At 44.2% G+C, this 23,033-nt stretch overlaps 1 protein-coding gene across 1 annotated transcript in view; it reads left to right on the forward strand.

Annotated features, from left to right (window-relative positions):
• The window catches only part of LOC128689428 (uro-adherence factor A), an 828,046-nt gene that overhangs the window by 521,807 nt on the left and 283,206 nt on the right, over nt 1-23,033 (forward strand). Inside the window, exon 2 of the mRNA XM_053777700.2 lies at nt 14,468-14,523. The gene's annotated coding sequence lies outside the window, so the exon portion shown is untranslated. The remainder of the gene's footprint in view (nt 1-14,467; nt 14,524-23,033) is intronic.

Here is a 23,033-nt window from a genome sequence, read left to right on the forward strand (position 1 = left end):
CAAATAATGAGGTTGAGTGTAGACCTTAGTAGTAGTGTGTGGTTAAGACTCTTGGTGGAGAACGTGATCAGTCAGACTTGTGGTGCTGGTAGCTGACAGTGGGAGGCAGGCAAGCAAGCAAGCAAGCACAATCACCAGGCTGCTCAGACCAGTGCTGCAACTGACAAGTGGTGTGCTGCCACCCTCTGTGCTTATCAAGGTGTCTCTCTCCTTACTGCTGCACGGTATAACATTAACCACACGAAATATTAGAGATAGAGGGGGAGAGGGATTATATATATATATATATATATATATATATTATATATATATTTATATATATATATATATATATATATATATATATATATATATATATATATATATATATATATATATATATATAATGTCGTGCCGAATATGTAAAACTGGTCAATTAACAAGAACTCATTTAAAATTAAGCCCTTTCTGAAATTTTCTCTTATACATTTAAAGATATATTTTTTTCATTAATGTTCATGTAAAAAATTTTAATTTTGCACCAAAAGAATCTTAGAAAACTTACCTAACCTTATTAAAACAAGAGCAATTTATTTTAGCCTAACCCAACTAAATATATTTTAAATACGTTTACAATAATTTAGTACTAGACAAACACAATCAAATATATTTTTTTCGTTAAGTTCAGAATGATTTTGGCGAAATTATTGCATACACAAATTTTCACTTGCCCTATATGGCAAGATAAGCGTTGCTATTTAAGCCAAGATCGCAAGTTCTGCCTATTCGGCACGACATTATATATATATATATATAATTAAATATGAAGTATTTAGCGTAATGATGTCAGATGACTTAACTTTTAGGGAGACCAACGTAAATGTAGCGAAGGTCAGGAAGTTTATAGTGGTTGCTCTCTGAACTTAAAACAAAGATGCCACTTGTATGAAACTACCCACACACACTGTCTCTCTAGTGTGAGTGAAGGAGGTGCTTGGTAAATCTGATCAGACCTAGGAATCCTGCCTGTGGCTGGTTGGGAAGGTTGAGTGCTGCAGAGGCTTGGTCCTGGACCAGGTGGCTTGGTTGCTGGTTTGATCGGTGGGGATGTTAGTGGTATCAGCACCGCAGTCCATCATAAGCACCACAACCCAGTTGATCAGGAGCTGTCCGAATGAACGCGTCCAAGTTTTCCCTCTTGAAGTCAGTCAGTGAACTTGACGGGCTCCTGCATGCAGTTTTTGATTACCCAGAGGTTAAGAGTCAAGCTGTGATAATGTCAGAGGTCCTAAACTTGTCAAGCCTCTATCCATAAGGACCTCGACAAGTCCGTTGGCAGCAGAAAATCACTTGGTATTTATAGTTTTATGTATTCATGCAACTGGCAAGAAGCAACAGCTTGGATGATCCGGCGGCCGACAGTTTTTATGTGCTTATAACAAGTGTGTGCCATCAAGACCAGTGTTAAACATTTGTATGTTATGTAAACTAGGTTTAAATAAAACTTGTTTTCCTAAAAGCTTAGTCTTGTACGGTGCTCTTCAAGACAGAGGGACTGATTACCTCGTGTTTTGTATATAGTTGTGCTGTCTTCCTACTATGTCCTTGAATTTGTATTGGTAAAACCATGGGATGGCTAAACGTCTGCAATAAAGATACCCAAATGTTGCACTTGTGTCTAATTCTTCATCTAGTCGATCTTAGACAAAAGTTTTGACTGATTTTAGCCCGATTAAGAGTAGACCAACCTGAATTTATGTCAAGTGGAGCTAGTGGTATGTACAAGTTTATGAAGAAATAGTTGGTGTCTTGATGAAGTTTCTGGAGTTAATGGTTGTCTTGTATAGTAAAGTGAGAGAGAGTTGGCAGGAAGAAGCCAACAATCCTCGACTTGTTTTTAAGAACAATGGAATGTTGTTTTGAGCAAGATTGTAGTGGTGTGTGTGTGTGTGTGTGTGTGTGTGTGTGTGTGTGTGTGTGTGTGTGGCTCGCTCGCAGGTTGTGCAATAGCTGACACAGTTCCACACTTGTGCCCGCATCTCCATCACATTGTGTTTTGATGCTCACTGAGGGAAGGGTGTTAGCTATGTACACTGTTGTGACGTCAGTTTGGAGGGATGGGGGGGGGATATGTTACCTGTATACACGCAGTGTTCCGACGACTCATGGGAGGGGTAGGAGAGGAGGGGGTTATCTTTGTACACTCAGGTGTTTGGGTGACGAATCCACCTTAGAAGCACGCACACAGGTGGTGTGTTAGTGAATCGTATTGAATGTGTGTGTACATACACACACACACACACACACACACACACACACACACACACTCGATCTAACTAACAAGTATAGAGGAGAATAGGGGTCAGATAAGATATTTGGGGAATTAGATAGCGGATCGTATCTGGAGTGCTTCAGGCTGTCTTTTCATTGCTATCCAAACTCTTGTATTACGATGTACACTTATTTTGATTTATTACTATAATTGCAATACTTGCCATCGCTATTAAGCGTATTAAGTTCTCCTTCAGAGGTCACGATAATAGGTGTGAAAGGTTTTTGAAATGGATCAAAGGTACTGGGAATAGACCAAAGAGTTTTGAATTAGCTCTAAAATCATGGAAATAGTTGAAAAATGGATCAGGTCACTAAAATGGATCAGAGATTATTGAAATAGATGAAAAGGTCATGGAAATATATCATTGGTCAAGGAAGTCTATAAAAGATCAAATTAGTTTGTGGTTCCCCTGTCTCTCCCATAGCTTGGGAAGTGGTGCAGATACCTCCGTCACAGCTTAACATGTATATCAAGCTCCGATGATACGTAGCCAAGAGCTGTTTCAGCTCTTAAAGGTCCATAGGCTACACAGGTAAGGAATATCAACTCCTGACCTTGCTTCCTAGACATGGTTGATTAGTATTGCTGATTTCTGGTCATAATTTATCGTATGATACCTTCTCCTGAAGCTCTGTATTGCGTTTGCAACCACTACCGCCTCATACAACCCACTGCATTTTCAACCAGCCTGAGTGAAGACATCCGTGCACTCTAAATGTTTATTGATGTTTCTAAAAGTTGGGCTCGGGTATTTCTGCACTAGAGTTATTCAAGATCACATCAGTTAATATACACACGAGTGAACCTGTTTAATACACAGTGAGGGAAGTGATGGTGGTGGTGAGCTGTCCATTTGACCTCACCACACTACCCTTTGCTCCCTCAACCTCGTATCCGGTATCCACACTTTACCTCTTCCCCGTATCTACCCCACTCATCCCGTATACCCTTCCCCGTATCAACGCCACTCATCCCGTATACTCTCCCCGTATCAACCCCACTCATCCCGTATACCCTTCCCCGTATCAACCCCACTCATCCCGTATACCCTTCCCCGTATCTACCCCACTCATCCCGTATACCCTTCCCCGTATCAACCCCACTCATCCCGTTTACCCTTCCCCGTATCTACCCCACTCATCCCGTATACCCTTCCCCGTATCAACCCCACTCATCCCGTTTACCCTTCCCCGTATCTACCCCACTCATCCCGTATACCCTTCCCCGTATCAACCCCACTCATCCCGTATACCCTTCCCCGTATCTACCCCACTCATCCCGTATACCCTTCCCCGTATCAACCCCACTCATCCCGTTTACCCTTCCCCGTATCTACCCCACTCATCCCGTATACCCTTCCCCGTATCAACCCCACTCATCCCGTTTACCCTTCCCCGTATCTACCCCACTCATCCCGTATACCCTTCCCCGTATCAACCCCACTCAACCCGTATACCCTTCCCCGTATCTACCCCACTCATCCCGTATACCCTTCCCCGTATCAACCCCACTCCTCCCGTTTACCCTTCCCCGTATCTACCCCACTCATCCCGTATACCCTTCCCCGTATCAACCCCACTCATCCCGTTTACCCTTCCCCGTATCTACCCCACTCATCCCGTATACCCTTCCCCGTATCAACCCCACTCATCCCGTATACCCTCCCCGTATCTACCCCACTCATCCCGTATACCCTTCCCCGTATCTACCCCACCATCCCGTATACCCTTCCCCGTATCAACCCCACTCATCCCGTATACCCTCCCCGTATCTACCCCACTCATCCTGTATACCCTTCCCCGTATCAACCCCACTCATCCTGTATACCCTTCCCCGTATCAACCCCACTCATCCCGTATACCCTTCCCCGTATCTACCCCACTCATCCCGTATACCCTTCCCCGTATCTACCCCACTCATCCCGTATACCCTTCCCCGTATCTATCCCACTCATCCCGTATACCATTCCCTGTATCTACCCCACTCATCCCGTATACCCTTCCCCGTATCTACCCCACTCATCCCGTATACCATTCCCGTATCTACCCCACTCATCCCGTATACCCTTCCCCGTATCTACCCACTCATCCCGTATACCCTTCCCCGTATCAACCCCACTCATCCCGTATACCTTTCCCCGTATCTACCCCACTCATCCCGTATACCCTTCCCCGTATCTACCCCACTTTTCCCGTATACCCTTCCCCGTATCAACCCCACTCATCCCGTATACCCTTCCCCGTATCTACCCCACTCATCCCGTATACCCTTCCCCGTATCTACCCACTCATCCCGTATACCCTTCCCCGTATCTACCCCACTCATCCCGTATACCCTTCCCCGTATCAACCCCACTCATCCCGTATACCCTTCCCCGTATCTACCCCACTCATCCCGTATACCCTTCCCCGTATCTACCCCACTCATTCCGTATACCCTTCCCCGTATCTACCCCACTCATCCCGTATACCCTTCCCCGTATCTACCCCACTCATCCCGTATACCCTTCCCCGTATCTACCCCACTCATCTCGTATACCCTTCCCCGTATCTACCCCACTCATCCCGTATACCCTTCCCCGTATCTACCCCACTCATCCCGTATACCCTTCCCCGTATCTACCCCACTCATCCCGTATACCCTTCCCCGTATCTACCCCACTCATCCCGTATACCCTTCCCCGTATCTACACACTCATCCCGTATACCCTTCCCCGTATCTACCCACTCATCCCGTATACCCTTCCCCGTATCTACCCCACTCATCCCGTATACCCTGCCCCATATCAACCCCACTCATCCCGTATACCCTTCCCCGTATCTACCCCACTCATCCCGTGTACCCTTCCCCGTATCAACCCCACTCATCCCGTATACCCTTCCCCGTATCTACACACTCATCCCGTATACCCTTCCCCGTATCTACCCCACTCATCCCGTGTACCCTTCCCCGTATCAACCCCACTCATCCCGTATACCCTTCCCCGTATCTACACACTCATCCCGTATACCCTTCCCCGTATCTACACACTCATCCCGTATACCCTTCTACCCTGTGTTACTTCTCTTGCCATTCAGTGTTCACCTGACCATCGCCCACACCGCCCTACCGAATCCGAGTCTCCATATCCTCGGAGCTGTTACCTATCCTCCCTTCGTTTCTCAAGGGAGGTTCCCTGACGCTGGTGAGGGGCTCTTGACCTAGGGAATTGGATCTGTGCTCCGGTTCCCTGAATTAAGCCTGAATACCTTCCACACCCCCCCCCACATGCGCTGTATAATCCTACGGGTTTAGCGCTCCCTCATAATTATATAATATCCTCCCCTCGTTCCTCACCCCTCGCCACTTATTTACAATTTTACACCCTCGACTTGCCCTCAGTTTTCTCGTCTTCCAACAGCTTCACCCACTCTGCCTTCGTCCTGTTTACATTCTTCATCCCTCTCAGCATCCACGTAACCCAACACCTACACATTTGCTCTCCCTCAGCTTTTACAGGATGTATTTTAAGTGTACATGACATTGTGGGTACAGTGCCTGTACTCTGAAGTGGGGGTACAGTGCCTGTACTCTGAAGTGGGGGTACAGTGCCTGTACTCTGAAGTGGGGGTACAGAATCTGCACACAGAAATCACTCCCTACGAAAGTAAAAGACTGGGCAGGCGATGCAAAATGCCCCCAATAAAAAGTAGGGGCGCCATTGGTACACTAAGAGAAAACACCATAAGTGTCCGGGGCCCAAAACTGTTCAACAGCCTCCCATCAAGCATTAGGGAAATTGCCAATAAACCCCTGGCTGCCTTCAAGAGAGAGCTGGACAGATACCTAAAGTCAGTGCCGGATCAGCCGGGCTGTGGCTCGTACGTTGGACTGCGTGCGGCCAGCAGTAACAGCCTAGTTGATCAGGCCCTGATCCATCGGGAGGCCTGGTCATGGACCGGGCCGCGGGGGCGTTGATCCCCGGAATAACCTCCAGGTACAGTGCCTGTACTCTGAAGTGGGGGGCACAGTGCCTGTACTCTGAAGTGGGGGGTACAGTGCCTGTACTCTGAAGTGGGGGGCACAGTGCCTGTACTCTGAAGTGGGGGGCACAGTGCCTGTACTCTGAAGTGGGGGTACAGTGCCTGTACTCTGAAGTGGGGGGTACAGTGCCTGTACTCTGAAGTGCGGGGTACAGTGCCTGTACTCTGAAGTGGGGGGTACAGTGCCTGTACTCTGAAGTGGGGGGTACAGTGCCTATACTCTGAAGTGGGGGGTACAGTGCCTGTACTCTGAAGTGGGGGGTACAGTGCCTGTACTCTGAAGTGGGGGGTACAGTGCCTGTACTCTGAAGTGGGGGGTACAGTGCCTATACTCTGAAGGGGGGGGGTACAGTGCCTGTACTCTGAAGTGGGGGTACAGTGCCTGTACTCTGAAGTGGGGGGTACAGTGCCTGTACTCTGAAGTGGGGGGTACAGTGCCTGTACTCTGAAGTGGGGGTACAGTGCCTGTACTCTGAAGAAGAGGTGGAGATGCTGCAGTTCAGATGGTCATATGAATTGTGTTATCTGAGCACGTTTGATAAGACAGCCGTTGAATGAATGATGGTGAATGCTTTTATTTTTTTTGGGGGGGGGGGGTTACCCTTTCTTGGCGGGACCCGGCTGGTGTGTTGAATTATGATGTTTTTTATTACACAGATAATTTTATAATTTTCTACTAATGTATGTGTGTCTGGTTGTGGTAATGTGTTGACTTCAAAGTCATAAACAAATATTATCCTCCTTGGAGATTTCAATCTCCAAAATGTAAAGTGGAAGATGATTCACCACAACATTGTGTCATAAATAGTTCCTGGAAGCAGTCTGGCTCAACGGATACATACCAGAGAATTAACGAGGCTCTGTGAAAAGTTGGCATCAAACCAACAGATAACTGATCCCACTAGAAATGAAAATACACTGGATTTGATTTTCACAACGAGGAACTAATCAGAGACGTAATCACAAACAGAATATACTCTGACCACATCATAAAATACAAACGAGTATAAACTCGGGGTTGGGGAACTCCAGCAATAATGTACGACAAGGGATGTTCAGTAAATTTAACTTCAGTAATCAGAGAATTGGGTGGGACGGTATAAACAAAGACCTGCCAGACATGTCCTGGGGAGACAGTCATGAATACCCCAAATCCTTACCAGTGCCTGGAAAAAAACTGAACATAGAAGCATACAAGGTCTGTATTAAGCTTGTACTATCTAGGAAATCTAGAAAATCAGATATAGAAACAGAGTGTAGAAGATGGTACAGAAGAAGGAAGAGGGTTACAGATTTTTTTTAACGTGAATATGTCGCAACCAAGGAAAGAAAATCTTGGCCGAGAGATCACTGAGATGGAACAAAAACTTTAGCTGTCGTACCAGACAGAAGCAGCACAAATGGAACAAATCTATCCAGAATATTGCGAGAAACCCCAAATATTTTTATACATATATAAAATCTAAGCTATGAACTACCTGTAGAATTGGACCATTAATGAGAGGAGGTTCATACAAGGACGATAAATGGGTTATGAGTGAATTACTAAGAGACCAATGCGAGTCGATGTTCAGCAACCCAATAAATAGAAGCAGGATGGATAAGGCAGAAACTTTTATTTTCATTCCATCTGAAGGTCGCGCAGACCAAGTAACTGACGTTAGTACTAATCTCAGAATTCGAAAAAGAAAGAGAACATGCACGCTCACTCAGCCTGGACTAGATTTATGAAATGTACGAAAAAGTGCAAAGCAGTACTAGGACGAGCGCCCAGTATTCTTTGGAGAAAGAGCTTACTTCCAGGTGAAATAACAGAGGCAATATAGAGTGCAGAAAGCTCCTTTGCATATGGGAGGTAATAGAGCGTTAGCCAAAAATTACAGACCAGTAGTCCTTACATACCGTATTATAAAAGTCTTCAAAAGGGTGATGAGATGCCAGATTGCAAGCTTTATGGAACAGCACACTATTCACAACCCAAACCAGCATGTTTTAGAACCTGAAGATCATGCCTGTCACAACTGCTGAACCACTGTGACAGAATTACGGAGGCGTTGGAAAACAACCAAAACGCGTATGTGATATACACAGATTTTGCAAAGACGTTTGACAAATGCGATCAGGGAGTGACTGCACAAAAGATAAGTGCCATGAGCATAACGGGGGGAGGTAGGCAGATGGATTTTCAGGTTTCTAACACAACGCAAAAAGTAATAATAAAACAAAATCCAGCATCAGTAAGGTAATAAGCTCAGTACCCCGAGGCACTGTCCTGGCGCCTCTGTTGTTTCTTATCCTCACAGCAGACATACACAAAAACACTCATCGCAGTTTTGTATTTTTGCAGATGACAATAAAACCAACATGAAAGTCGCCCGAGTAGAAGATATTGAAAAATTGTAGGAAGATATAAGCAAAGTTTTTCCAATGGGCAGTGGAAAACGTGACGTTCACTGGTGATAAGTTCCAGCTGGTTAGGTATGGAAAGAATAAAGAACTCAAAACGGACACTGTATACAGAACTCATGAGGATCATCAAATAGAACGAAATGAACACATGAAAGAACTGGCAGTAATTGTGTCAGCTGACCTTTCTTTCAGAGAACACAAGGCGAATATCACAACAGCCTTGAAGATGATGGGGGTAGATAATGAGAACTTTCAAAAGAAAGAAAATGGTGACATTTTTCAAATCGCCTGTACTCTCTCATTTAGAATATTATTCAGTCTTGACTGCCCCGTTCAGGGTAGGAGAGAGGTCAATTTGAACAGACGCAGAAATCATTTACAGCCCGCAATGAGTCGATAAAACACTTATATTATTTGGAACTCCTTAATCCTAAATATGTACTCACTGGAGTGGAAGAGATACATAATATATACCTGGTAAGTATCTGAGGGCCTTATCCCAAATCTGCACACTGCCGTAAAGACATGATGAAGTGAGATATATCAGTGGAAGTGCAGGGGCACCGTGAGCACCGTGACCCCAGATTATTCAACATCTTATCAGAAGATATCAGAAACGTTTCTTGGACAAGTGTAGAAGTCTTCAAGAGGAAACTGGACAGGTATCTTCACTAGATACCAGTTAACCAGGCCGGGCTCCGGGAGTAGGCTAACTCTAGAAACTTATTAAAGGTATATCAAAGGAACGATTTTAAGTGGTGGCTTCTTGAAGGAGACATTCGCGCATTTAATGTACGGAACAAGCTGGTTCGTGTGTGTGTGTGTGTGTGTGTGTGTGTGTGTGTGTGTGAGAGAGATGAAGTGCTCAACCCTTGAGGGTCACTCAGCACAAGGAGAGGTAGAGGCTTGATCCTTCGTCCGCTAATCACGTCCCTGTCTGTGTTTATCCAGGCTGTTGTGGGATTTAAATAGCATTGGTTTCAGTGATCCTCAGAGCCTATAATCCCTTTTCCCAAGGGAATGATATAAATCCGGTGCCCGTCCCCAAATATTAAGGTTACCTGTGAGAGCGGTGTTCCCAGGTAACCTGTCCTCGGTTCATTTATGGTGTCCGCGAAGCACCATGTTTTTATCAGGTCGTCGTAGGAGGCGGGTTTGAACACATCGTTCTTCCTACGTAAGTACCACTTTCATCACCTTTTAAACAGTACCACTCTCTAATTACGCTCCGCATTTCACTCTCTAAAAGACATTACACAGAATTAGTTTGTTTTCTTGGTATACGCAACATTGACCAAGCGTAGCTTGATAGTTTGGGTGCGTAATTTGCCTAGCGTTGCATGACCAGTTGCATTTCGCGCAGCTGTTACGACTGTTTTTGTTGCACATTTGGTCTTGGGTTAAGATACTTTCCCTTCACTTTGTATTCGTCTGTGCGTGTCTGTGTAAAGTTTATCATTGTGCTCACTTGTAGAATGTTGTAAGAAGCTTAGTAGAATCTTGTCTGGCCATGCATGTCGCTAGAGGTATGCTGGGCGGGACGTTATTTACTACGTCCTAATACCGTTAACGACCATGTTATCTACAGCTCTCGGCTTACCTATGACGTGCCCATTATCAGTTTTCAGAGTTCTTTTACTCTCGCACTCAGTTCAAACATTCCTCTTGTGTCTGATCAACCAGACTCTTGAGCTGGTGGCTAACATCTGACAGTTTTTGCAAATTTTTATAGTTGGCAGGGAGGAAGGTGGGCAAAACAAATCAGTAAATTAATACAAAATAAAAATCTTACTATTCAAAATAATAGCCGGCTTTAGTATGATCAAAATGGTGAGGAGAGAATACAACGACGTGTTCAGTGAACCATTACCTGGAGACCTGGAGTTTACCTGGAGAGAGTTTCGGGGGTCAACGCCCCCGCGGCCCGGTCTGTGACCAGGTCTCCAAGACTGACAACACACATGAATCTTTCATGAAAGTGACACCAAATTCTACCAACATTGTTGACATAACTCCAACTCCGCTTGAATTTGAAGAAGGCTTGTGCACTCTTCTAGGTCCAGACGTGTAATTTAATTTTCATGTTCATATTGAGTCTAGACTGATATCGTCGATCGAACTCAAAAACCAGTGAAATAACTCCATTCCTCGAAGCTGACAGTAAATGAATTTCCAGAATCTATAAACCGATGACAGTCGTAGCAAATTTATGTACTCTTTAAAATAGTGATAACCTTTGATGATTATGTGTTCCGAGAGTTTTCTACTCCCGGAGCCCGGCCATAGACCAGACTCGTCTGGTGCTTGCCTGATCAACCAGGCTGTTGCACAAAACGCAAGATTGTTAAACACTGGCAATATTTACATAACCCAGTCATCATGAGTTTAGAGTGGACGTACCTGCCTCTTACAGTTGCTGGACCACTACGACGTGGTTTAAACTTCACTCTAAAAACTGAAAGATAAGTAAACCAAATAAGTAAAATGCTTAGACCTTACAGAAAAATAGGGCGAATAGGTAGACAATAGCCATTAAGAGAGATACTGTTTTAAGAACTGAAGCCTGATAAAGAATAAAAAAAGTACAATACCATGATTGGAACAATACACAAATAACCCGCACATAAGAGAATGAAACTTGTGACAAGTTAATGGTCACAAGTCTGACCGAAACGTCGCCATAAGCTTGTCTCCTATGTGTGGGTTATTGTGTAGTGAAGCCTGATAAATATTGCACACTTCAGAAATATTGCTGGTCTCTCCTCCCCATCTCAGGCAACGTAAGATAACCGGTAAATCTTACAACTTCTGGGTTTCATTTAGTACAAACTTTTCTTTCCTGTGTTTTATAATATTATCGTAATATTTCCCTTTCCAGTTTAGGGGGTCGAGTTAGAGACCGGGCTGGAGAAGGGGTTAAGGGGGAAGGGGTTTAGGAGGAGGGGTGATCCAGAACCAAGAACATCTGCAAGAGAAGTCTTCAATAGTCGTGACTGTGGCTCCTTGTGTTGCAGTAGGTTCTTATATGCAAGTTGAGTTGGCAACCCAGCCTAACCTGCAACATTCTTGTATTAAAATTAGATACACTCAACACTTGAATATTTCCAGTAGCACTGCATGGACGACTAACTGCGGTTATCTTTATATACCTTAGATGAATTTCCAGAGTTTTTTCTACTCCTGGAGCCCGGCAATGGGCCAGGCTTGTCTGGTGCTAGCCTGGTCAATCAGGCTGTTGCTGCTGGACGCCCGCCGCCCCACATATCCATCACCACCAGGTGCCAGATCAACCAGGTTAAGATACTCGTCCAGTTTTCTCTTGAAGACGTCTACACTTGTTCCAGCAGTGTTTCTGATATCTTCTGGTAAGATGATGATTTGTCCTCAAGCAGGATTGGAGTTATCTTAAGACAAATTTGACTTTCAGCACGACTAAAGTTATCAGCAACAGTACTACAGTTATTGTAAACTTTGAATTCCAGCAAGACAGATTATCTTAAAATTTGGCTTTCAGGAGAACTGGAGTTTTCTAACACGGTAAATGAAGAAAAAGATCTGGAAGGGGTCGGCTAGAACAGGAAGCGAGGGAGTATATATATGCTCTTCCCTTCCTTCCCTCCTCGTAAATGTGTCCATGTGGTTAGATATCTTGTAACATGTATAATTCTCTTCCCCCTCCTCTTTTTTTTTTCATCTGCCTGCTGTGCATAATTTCTGTTGTCCTCGCTCTGGGAAGGAGATACCTTCACAAAAAATCTGTTCCTCCTGTGTATGGGATAGGCTATCCTGAGCTGGCAGTTCTCAAGTGATAGTAACTTCAGCTGTGCTGGAAGGAAATATGTGAAGCTCTCGATGAACACTTGCTTTAATGCTTGACCGTATCATCATTGCCCCACTGAAATCTCTTAGCTCAGGCTGCCGGATTTCAACACCTTGTATGAGCCCGATCAAGTGTGAAGGAATATGGCAAGGGAAACGGTTTTTGTTTCCACTGTGTACTAATCTTGTAGAATAGGGTTGCAGCACATCCTGATGTATCCAAATTAAAAAAAAATCCTTTCCTTCCCCTCCCTCCCCCCCTCTCCTTACACAGGAGGGAGTAAACTGTTGCTACAGGAGGCTTGCAAGCCATTTTTTTTTATCTACTCTTCACATTAACATAAAAGGGGAGACTTATTACGTTTGTTGGGAGGGTTCGTGGAGATGTGATGGTTGGAGTTAAACACACTTGTTGGATGGTAACACTTATATTGCACAGTGTGAGAAGGGGAGAGGCCCAGCCTGCCCGGTATTGCCTGTAGGCCTAAGCATGGAGAACTGAGGGAGAGGACGAGCGCGCAGCGCTCACAACGGCATCACGTGACGTCACACATGCGAGTCACTGAGCCTACTGAAAGGGAGCCTAAATATATACATGGCTGATACGATCTACAATATACTACACAAGTATACGTATAGGGGAATTTAGTATACTGACACATTCTCTGGATGGTACTAATGTTTAGTGCATTTGTAGATCAAGATAGTCTTTGTTCTCTTACTTGTTTATGTAGGGTATTAGCAGTAGAGATGCTGTATACAAAGATCACCTTGTTTATTACAACAGTTGGCTTCGCTGCATCACCTTAAATTTTACTAAAGCTCTCCCGAGGCTTTAAAGAGTTTTCTCACACGATGCTCCTTCAGGATTTGTTTACATAGTAATTGACCGATAAGAATTCTTCCTCTTTGAAGCTATTTATTATTTCTAAAGTCTTGAGCACTGGCTACTGTTGGAGATTGTGAGTACTGGTGGGTTTGGCAATAGAGTTGTTGATGAGTGGAACAAGCTCCCAGGTAGCCTCAGTGAGACGAGTGCCTCAGGTAGTTTCAAAAATAGATTGGACAGGTATATGGGTGTGGTTGGGTGGGAATTAAGACACATGCACGCATAAGTACACTTATCACGTGTAAATTACCTAGGATAACCCCCAAGAATGTCTAGGTGACTTATTTTCACCTTTCCACATGTTACTATGGAAGACAGTTGTAATCAGGAAAAAACTTGTGCAGTTGTACGCATGCGTAATTGTACCTAAATAAACTTATTTATTGGGATGTTTATATTACACTGTGGAGGCTGAGACGCGACAGAAGGCCTTTGATGTGTTATGGTCCGCCTCCGTTTTCTGTGGTGGGTGGATCTTGTTTCTGGACTTACTAAACCATTCTCTGGTTACCTCTGTCGACTTCCTCACTCCACAATAGTAAACCGTGGTAAACATAGCCAAGTGGCATGCATCGTGGATAATGTGCCATTCAGCTTTATTATGTTTTGATATCATTTTGTTCAAATTTAAGGAATTCGCGGTGTTATGATTCATCAAAGACGTACTTGATATATTACAGGTACTGGACTTTATTCGGTTATATTAGGATGAATCTACATTATGCACCATTTTCATATGACTAAAACATCTAACGGCACTAATCATTGTATGAATTTATATAACTGTGTAAAATACTGATTCTTCCTGAATTTGACGGCAGCGTTCAGTTACGAAAAGTCGTTGCAGATGGTGGGAGGAGCGTTGCAGAGGCGGCTGTGCTATAATTATGGTGGGTACCAACTAGTTCAGATGCATCACCTCCATTTTTGTTACAGTTAGGTAAACTCGCATTGTGCGGGCCATGACGAGGTTCAGGTAGATTACACCTCATTTATGCAGTGTTATCTCCACAGGTACGACTCTCCACCACGACTACCACGACCTGGAGCCTTCTGCACCATGCCACACCGTGAGTTGTTTCTGACTTCCTGGACACCTCACTTCTGGTGTTAGATGGTTGATGGAGTCAGTTTCACTCGTTCGCTTGCATCCTTATGTGTGCTTAGTATTTGTGGTTGCAGCTCCTAGCCCCGCCTTTTGGATAGTCGTGACTAGTGTGTGAACGTGTGTGTAGGTTTGCGTGCATGAGACTCTACTCTCGTATGTGCACACGAGCTTGTAGGTTTGCACATGTGTGCGTGAGTGCGTGTACGCTTGAAAGGTGACCATCAAAGGCTACTCCTGACATTTTCCTGCATTCAACACAGGCGCCGCGAGACCTGAATAGTTCAGGGGAACAAAACCTGGTCCACCTTCACGCACTCTTGTTTGTGTATACTCGCATTGTTGTGTTTGTAACAGACAAGCCACAGCTCCCGGACTCGACTCTCGAACGGCTATTCGCCAAAGTAGTTGCTTTCGCTTCTCTTGGGCCTTGTCATACCTGCTCTTGAAACTGCAGTTTTGTCCTATACATAACATGTCAATCTTCTATCAATGAGAGCACATTCTCTTCCTCTTTCCATCCCTCCCATTTTCCTAGAGACCTTTCCCAGTAGAATTTAAGATTGCTTTGCTCCCTTTCCTTTGTTTCCGACTCTGGCCCACCTTACCATGGTGATGGGGTGATGAAAGACACATGCAACACTTATAATAATAATAATAATAATAATAATAATAATAATAATAATAATTTTATTTCTACAAATACATGTACAAGGTATACAGACCTAGCTGACATCAGTGACATACTACTACATAGAAATCCGCTCGTTATGCAGAGCATTTCGTGCAAATTAGGTCACTTGTCCCAGGATGCGACCCACACATGTCGATTAACATTCAGGTACCCATTTTAATTGATGGATGAACATGGACAACCGGTGTAAGGAAACACGCTTAGTGTTTGCACCCTTTGCCGGGAATCTAACCCGGACACTTACCCTGCCACCAGGTCACGGGCCTGGTTGCAGGGGTCGAGTCACAGCTGGCCCCTCCTCTTCGCTGGTCGCTGATAGGTCCACACACTCCCTGCTCCAAGACCTTTATCGTGTGTGTGTGTGTGTGTGTGTGTGTGTGTGTGTGTGTGTGTGTGTGTGTGTGTGTCCGTGTCCTCACCTAATTGTGGTTACAGGGATCGAGTCACAGCTCCTGGCCCCGCCTCTTCACTGATCGCTATTAGGTCCACTCTCTCCCTGCTTCATGAGCTTTATCATACCTTTTCTTAAGGCTATGTATGGTACCTGCCTCCACTACATCACTTCCCAGACTATTCTAATTTCTGACAACTCAATGACTGAAGAAATACTTCCTAACATCCCTCGCTCTGGAACATCCTGTCTTTGTCCACCTTGTCAATTCCTCGCAGTATCTTATATGTTATCATGTCAACCCTCTCCCTCATGTCTTCCAGTGTCGTTAGGTCTATTGTGTGTGTGTGTGTGTGTGTGTGTGTGTGTGTGTGTGTACTCGCCTAATTGTGATTGCAGGGGTCGATACTCGGCCCCTGGCCCCGCCTCTTCACTCATCGCTACTAGGTCCTCTCTCTGCTTCCTGAGCTTTGTCATACCTCGTCTTAAAGCTATGTGTGGTTCCTGCCTCCACTACATCACTTGCTAGGCTATTCCACTTCCTGACGACTCTTTGACTGAAGAACCTACTTCCTAACATCCCTGTGACTCGTCTGAGCCTTCAGCTTCCAATTGTGACCCCCTGTTTCTGTGTCCCATCTCTGGAACATCCTGTCTCTGTCCACCTTGTCTGTTCCACGCATTATTTTGTATGTTGTTATGTCTACCCTGACCCTCCTGTCTTCCTGTCCTGTATGTGTGTGTGTGTGTGTGTGTGTGTGTGTGTGTGTGTGTGTGTGTGTTTGCTTGACTTATACCAAGAGAAGCATATTCATTATCAACCCAGGACTTTGATTCACAGGTCACAGTCAGGTCACGAGCGTAACCCACTGCGACCTCTCTACTAGTTCACCTCCGGCGATCATGCTGGTCTTGTACTCTGAGTGTCCCAGCGAGATCGTCTCGAGTTCTCGCATGTCGATGTTTTCCCAAGGACGGAGTTTACTGGGCAGCGTCACACTCGCCCTGTGAATGAACATACCCTCATAAGGAAAGTATTGGGCAGTGTCACTCATTCTGTGAATGAATATACTGCCACTAAGACGGTGTTGGGCACAGTCAGCCATCCTGAGAGTGAAGCGAGTGCAAAAACAGCATATTTCAGGCCAACGTCGAGGAAATCAACTCGGAGGAAGATTGCTGAGCTCTTCTGTGTTTTTTTTCAAAGCAGAGAGAGTACAGTTTCCTCTTCCCAGACTATGTTACTGTTATCTGGTAAATGGTTTAGGAAACCTACAAGTTGAAAAATGAGACACTTGTACAACATTCGGGAATCTTTGTTGAGGATAAGTTTCACCACACAGCGGCTTCTTAGTCCAATACAAAAAATAACGGTAGAAAAGAAAAGAGGACTTTAAGGTAGTCAGTCCTTTAGCTAGGCTGAAGGACTGACTACCACCACTACTACTCCATGTCTTCTGCTGTCTCCAGGATTGTAATTCATCTTTGTATTCGACTGGAGAAACCGACTCATCAGCTGTCAGTATTGCATATCATGTACAATGCTAGAAAGATACACTAATAGCCACAGTACCTCTTCATGTTCTTGAAATTTCTTTGCAATTTAATATTCTTTGATAACTTAATATTCACAACTTGAAAGCAGTAGCCATTATCCACAAGTGTAACGTAGATATTATATTTATGTTAATTATTGTAGATGAATGGTTCAGAGAACTTGGGTATCTTTAATGAGGAAACGTTGTGTGGCGAAACGTTTCCTCATTAAAGATACCCAAGTGTTGCACATGTGTCTAATTTATCATATTAATTATTATTAAGGTAACATTGTTCCTTCTAAATATGACGTCTATGAAACTAGGACCACATAAAAGGTTCAGAAATTTTCGTTTTCGATTCCTTTTGGGGTACTTGCATCATATGTTTCCTGCTCCTGGCGTTGTGATGTATTCAGTACATTCCGTCAGTGGGGCAAAAATGATCTCAGTGGAAAATTTGTGGCGGTGGGAGTGGAGACTCAAGGTGGGTGAGTGAAGCTATGCGGCCGTCAGCACAGACCAGCCCTGCCAGGCCCACAACTTTTCCCAGCTCCCCGACCGACAAGCCTGGGATAATGAGTGAGAATGTGAAACACGACCTGGTAAGAGATGGTTTAAGAGGGAAGGGAAGGTGAAGAATAATGGGCAGGAGAGGAGTTTAAGTGTAAGGAGTGATGAGGGAGGGGAAGGGGAGGTTCATAAAAGATAATAAATGAGGGAGTTAGAGGTGAAATAATCTTAAGAACGTGAGGAATACTGCAGCAGTAAATTTGGAAAATCCTGGACTATCATAAAGGGTAACAGTAGTGAAGGGAGTAGACTAGGTAGGAAAAATACCACAGAAATACTACTAACACTGAAAAATCAGCATGAAATAAATTTAAATGGAAGTGTAAGAGGAAAATTACCGTCCCACATCATAAAAATCTTCGAAAGAGTTCTAAGAAGCAGGATAGCAAACCACCTAGACTCCCAAAAATTGCACAACCCAGGGCAACATGGTTTCAGAGCAGGTCGCTCCTGCCTTTCGCAACTGCTTGACCACTATGTTATGGTCCTAGATGCACTGAAAAACAAACAGAATGCGGATGTAGTATACACAAACTTTACAAAAGCCTTTGACAAGTGCGACCATGGTGTAATAGCACACAAAATGCGTGCTAAAGGGATAACCGGCAAAGTAGGCAGATGGATCTTCAACTTTCTAACCAATCGCACACAAATAGTAGTGGTAAACAGAGTTAAATCAGATGCTGCCATAGTGAAGAGCTCTGTCCCACAAGGCACAGTACTCGCACCTATCCTGTTCCTTATTCTCATATCAGACATATGCAGAGATGTAAACCACAGCGCTGTATCATTTTTGTAGACGATACTAGGATCTGCATGAGAGTGTCATCCATTGAGGACACTGTTAACCTCCAAGAAGATGTAAACCAAGTTTTCCAATGGGCAACAGAGAACAATATGATGTTCAATGAAGACAAATTCCAACTACTAAGTTATGGAAAACTGGAGGAAATAATAACTAAGTCTGAGTATACTACAAACTCTAATCACACAATAGAGAGGAAAAGTAATGTGAGAGACCTGGGAGTGGTAATGCCAGAGGATCTCACCTTCAAGGATCACAACAATGCCACTATCACATCTGCGAGGAAACTGATAGGATGGATAATGAGAACATTCAAGACAAGAGATGCTAAGCCAATGATGATCCTTTTTAAATCACTTATTCTTTCTAGGCTGGAATACTGCTGTACATTAACATCCCCATTCAAGGCAGGTGAAATTGCAGAGCTAGAGAATGTACAGAGAACCTTTACTGCACGTATAAGTTCCATCAAACACCTTAACTACTGGGAGCGCCTGGAAGCACTTGACTTGTACTCACTAGAGCGCAGGCGAGAGAGATATATCATAATCTACACCTGGAAGATTCTGGAGGGACTGGTCCCTAATATGCACACAGCAATCACTCCATACGAAAGCAAAAGACTTGGCAGGCGATGCAACATACCCCTAGTGAAAAGTAGGGGCGTCACTGGTACACTAAGAGAAAACACAATAAGTGTCTGGGGCCCAAGACTGTTCAACAGCCTCCCACCAGCAATAAGGGGCATTACGGGAAGACCCCTGGCTGTCTTCAAGAGGGAGCTGGACAGATACCTAAAGACACTGCCGGATCAGCCGGGCTGTTGTTCGCACGTTGGATTACGTGCGGCCAGCAGTAACAGCCTCGTTGATCAGGCCCTGATCCACCAGGAGGCCTGGTCGTGGACCGGGCCGCGGGGACGTTGATCCCCGGAATGCCCTCCAGGTAGGCCTAGCTGCCGTTTATCTGGAGAGAGTTCCGGGGGTCAACGCCCCCGCGGCCCGGTCTGTGACCAGGCCTCCTTAGGTCAGTGTCCCAGGATGCGACCCACACCAGTCGACTAACACCCAGGTACCCATTTTACTGATGGGGAACATAGACAACAGGTGGAAAGAAACACGTCCAATGTTTCTACTCTGGCTGGGAATCGAACCCAGGCGTGTGAAGCGAGAGCGTTGTGTGAGTGATCAAACAACGATCCCAGTATAGTGCAGTGAAAAGAAAAGTGTATCTTGAATAATATATTGTATATCCTTTGTGATAACTAGTGCGTAACAGTGATAAAACACCTGTGATGAAATAAACCAAAAATTGTGAATTGTAGCAGTGTGGGGCAGTCTAGCCGTCCTGGTGTTGACATGTGACACCTGTACACACAAAGGTTTGAGTTACCACTTATAATGAAATGACTAGGATACCAATACATAGTGGAAAGACCTAGGGAATCTAAATTGTCAGTGGAACTACTCAAAGATAGTGATTAAACGTAATGGAAGTGTTTTAAATTAAAATGTGGCATAGCATATTAGAAGTGGCATGTACCCTGGGGTAATGTGTTACAGCCATACTTCTTAACTTTCATCTTATTGGTATTGTATACCTTTCTTGTACATCTTGCTACTTCGTGACTTCAGTCTAAGACATACAAAATGGAAGAATGTAGTAAATAATGTAGCAGAAATAATCCCTGGAGGCAGCCTAGATGAAAAATCACACACACATGAGCTGTTGAATTTCTGCAATAAACACACCCTAAGTCAGCAGATAGTGGAGCCAACCAGACTGGAGAACACACTTGACCTTATTTTCACAAATAATGAGGACCCAGTAAAAAAGAAAACTATATAAAAAACAACTAATTCTGATCACATGGGTCCTGATCAGCAAAGTGCATACAGCTGTGAGGGTACCTTTACCAAATTCAACTTCAACAAGAACAATTGGGACCAGGTAAACCAAGTCCTAAATGAAACGTGTTGGGAAGATATTTTAAATAACATGGACCCTAACCAGTGCCTTGAAAAGATCAACTTTCTGGTAGCTGAAGTATGTTCAAAGCATATTCCCCTAAGAAAAAAGAAGAGAAGTAAACTGGAGAGAGAGAGACGCTCCTTCTACAGGAGAAGGCGAAGGATCATTGAGCTCCTCAAGAATGTTAGATTATCTGAATCGCTGAAGAAAGCGCTAACCAGGGAAGTGGAAAATATTGAGCCTAAGCTAAAGGACTCGTATAGGATCCAGGAGAGACAAGAGGAGCTAACAGCAATTAGTGAAATTGAAAGAAATTCGAAATGTTTCTTTTCATATGCCAAAAATAAGGCAAAAACCACATCTAGTATAGGGTCTCTGCTCAGATAAGATGGAGCCTACACAGATGACAACAAAAATGAATGAGATACTGAAATCTCAATATGACTGTGTTCAGCGAGCCACTAATCAGTCTAAAGATAGATAATCCAAATAGTTTTTTCATGAATGAGCCCCAAAACCCTGTCAGTATATGCCAAATTTCTGACAATCCTAACTCCATTAGACTTTGAGAAACCCATTGACAAAATGCCCATGCACTCAGCCCCGGGCCCAGACTCATGGAACTCTGTGATCATTAAGAACTGCAAGAAACCCCTCTCGCGGGCTCTGGGTATGCTATGGAGAAGGAGCATAGACACAGGTGAGATTCCAGAGTCACTGAAAACAACGGATATAGCCCCACTCCATAAAGGTGGCAGCAAAGCAATATCTAAGAACTATAGACCAATAGCTTTAACGTCAACCATCAAAAAAATCATGGAAAGAGTTCTAAGGAGCAGGATTGCAAACCACTTGGATTCCCAACAATTGAACAATCCAGCGCAACATGGATTCAGAGCAGGGCGCTCCTGCCTCTCGCAACTACTGGACCACTATGATATGGTCTTGGATGCACTGGAAAACCAACAGAATGCAGATGTAGTGTACACAGATTTTGCAGAAGCCTTCGATAAGTGCGATCATGGTGCAATAGCGCATAAAATGCGTGCTAAAGGAATAACTGGCAAAGTGGGGAGATGGATTTTCAACTTTCTAACCAATCAAACACGAAGAATAGTGGTAAACAAAGTTAAATCGGAAACTGCCATAGTGAAGAGCTCTGTTCCACAAGGCACAGTACTTGTCCTTATCCTGTTCCTCATCCTCATATCAGACATAGAAATGTAAACCATATCACCGTATCATCCTTTGCAGACGATACTAGGATGTGCATGAGAGCGTCATTCACTGAGGACATGACAAATCTCCAAGAAGATATAAACCAAGTTTTCCAATGGGCAACAGAGAACAATATGATGTTCAATGAAGATAAATGCCAATTACTAAATTATGGGAAACTGAAGGAAATAATAACTAGAACTGAATATACTGCAAACTCAGTTACACAATAGAGCGGAAAAGTAGTGTGAAGGACCTGGAAGTGGTAATGCCCGAGGATCTCACCTTCAAGGATCACAACAATGCCACCATAACAACTGCGAGGAAAATGATAGGATGGATAATGAGAACATTGAAGACAAGTGATGCTAAGCCTTTGATGATCCTTTTTAAATCACTTGTTCTCTCTAGGCTGGAATACTGCTGTACATTGACATCTCCATTCAAGGCAGGTGAAATTGCAGCTCTACAGAATGTACAGAGAACCTTTACTGCACATATAAGTTCCATCAAACACCTCAACTACTGGGAACGCTTCGAAACGCTTGACTTGTACTCACTGGAGCGCATGCGAGAGAGAGATAATCTACACCCGGAAAATCCTAGAGGGACTGGTCCATCTGCACACAGAAATCAGTCCCTACGAAAGCAAAAGACTTGGCAGGTGATGCAACATATCCCCAATGAAAAGTAGGGGCGCCATTAGTACACTAAGAGAAAACACAATAAGTGTCAGGGGCCCAAGACTGTTCAACAGCCTCTCACCAGTCATAAGGGGAATTGCCAATAGACCTCCTGGCTGTCTTCAAGAGGGAGCTGGACAGATAACTAAAGTCAGTACCGGATCAGCTGGGCTGTGGTTCGTACGTTGGACTACGTGCGGCCATCAGTAACAGCCTGGTTGATCAGACCCTGATCCACCGGGAGGCCTGGTTATGGACCGGGCTGCGGGGGCGTTGATCCCCGGAATACCCTTTAGGTAGGTAATCCCAAATTGCTTCTAACATTCAACTTGTAAATATTATTTGTTATTTGTTCTATTAACACATCGGCATTTTCCCATCAAGGCCAAGTGGCCCGTAAAAGAAAAACTTTCACCATCATTCACTCATTCACTCCATCATGTAAATATCAACTCCTTTAGTGTCTAGTTCCTGGATCTTGCGTGTATCCGTATTCTCACTAGTCGCTTCGTCGGCAAAATCTGTTCTGGCAAGTTAACGGTAAACACATTTGGTGGATAGACAGTTGCTTATATTTCATGTGTCTGTTACAATGATGGTGATGT

This window comes from Cherax quadricarinatus, chromosome 18, assembly GCF_038502225.1.
Source record: "Cherax quadricarinatus isolate ZL_2023a chromosome 18, ASM3850222v1, whole genome shotgun sequence".
Lineage (NCBI taxonomy): Eukaryota > Metazoa > Arthropoda > Malacostraca > Decapoda > Parastacidae > Cherax > Cherax quadricarinatus.